We start from the raw sequence: 1750 nt of genomic DNA, 5'->3' as shown, positions 1-1750 counted from the left end.
GCGCTGGAATTCTTGTGATTAAATGCACTTCTTCAGTTGTCCTGCATGCAGATATACGCATGTTCTCAAGCAGAAACGATGATGAGGAAGGGGAACCACGAGTAAAGGGGCGGTTGGAGAGGCTACGAAATGGTTGGGTTACCCCATTTATTTGCAAGAAGCACTGAAATTCTTGTGATTAAATGCACTTCTTCAGTTGTTCTGCATGCAGATACACGCATGTTTTCAAGGAGGAACGATGATGAGGGAGGGGAACCACGAGTAAAGGTGACGCGAGAGTGGCTACGAAATGGTTGGGTTACCCATTTATTTGCAAGAAACACTGGAATTCTTGTGATTAAATGCACTTCTTCAGTTGTTCTGCATGCAGGTACACGCATGTTTTTAAGGAGAAACGATGATGAGGAAGGGGAACCACGAGTAAAGGGGCGGTTGGAGAGGCTACGAAATGGTTGGGTTACCCCATTTATTTGCAAGAAGCACTGAAATTCTTGTGATTAAATGCACTTCTTCAGTTGTTCTGCATGCAGAGACACGCATGTTTTCAAGGAGGAACGATGATGAGGGAGGGGAACCACGAGTAAAAGCATGCGAGAGTGGCTACGAAATGGTTGTGTTACCGCATTTATTTGCAAGAAGCACTGGAATTCTTGTGCCTAAGTGCACTTCTTCAGTTGTTCTGCATGCAGATATACGCATGTTCTCAAGCAGAAAGGATGATGAGGGAGGGGAACCACGAGGAAAGGGATGCGAGAGTGGCTACAAAATGATTGTGTTACCCCATTTATTTGCAAGAAGCGCTGGAATTCTTGTGATTAAATGCATTTCTTCAGTTGTCCTGCATGCAGATACACGCATGTTTTCAAGGAGGAACGATGATGAGGGAGGGGAACCACGAGTAAAAGCATGCGAGAGTGGCTACGAAATGGTTGTGTTACCCCATTTATTTGCAAGAAGCACTGGAATTCTTGTGCCTAAGTGCACTTCCTCAGTTGTTCTGCATGCAGATATACGCATGTTCTCAAGCAGAAAGGATGATGAGGGAGGGGAACCACGAGGAAAGGGATGCGAGAGTGGCTACAAAATGATTGTGTTACCCCATTTATTTGCAAGAAGCGCTGGAATTCTTGTGATTAAATGCATTTCTTCAGTTGTCCTGCATGCAGATATACGCATGATCGCTTTCCACGCCGAGAGTGGGAGGTGACACGGGTTCGAATCCTGTCACCGGCTGTGCTGTCTGAGGTTTTCCCTGGGTTTTCCGAAAACTTTCCAGACGAATGTCGGCACAGTTCCCCTTGAAGTCGGCCCAGGACGCATACTAACCCCCTGTCCCCCACTCATTCTTGCTGTCATCTCTTCATCTGTCCACGTCTATACGCCGCTCATAGCCACAGTTGCTTCGCGGCGCTAACACGGAATTAAAAAAAAAGGTATACGCATGTTCTCAAGCAGAAACGATGATGAGGGAGAGGAACCACGAGTAAAGGGATGCGAGAGTGGCTACGAAATGATTGAGTTACCCCATTTATTTGCAAGAAGCGCTGGAATTCTTGTGATTAAATGCATTTCTTCGGTTGTTCTACATGCAGATACAAGTAGTAGTTACTGGACACGGACTGTCCGCAACGCTACAAGGCTTCTGAACACATTTAATTAGCAATTAGAGCTAATTGGGACCCCCCACATTAATCAGGACCCTCCAGGGAGTCATTACACTAATTGGGGAGCATCTAAGACGTGTCCAGAC

Source organism: Ornithodoros turicata, unplaced genomic scaffold (genome assembly GCF_037126465.1).
Source record: "Ornithodoros turicata isolate Travis unplaced genomic scaffold, ASM3712646v1 ctg00001320.1, whole genome shotgun sequence".
NCBI classification, from domain to species: domain Eukaryota; kingdom Metazoa; phylum Arthropoda; class Arachnida; order Ixodida; family Argasidae; genus Ornithodoros; species Ornithodoros turicata.
The sequence above is the reverse complement of the archived record's forward strand: the minus strand, read 5'-3'. Positions refer to the sequence as shown.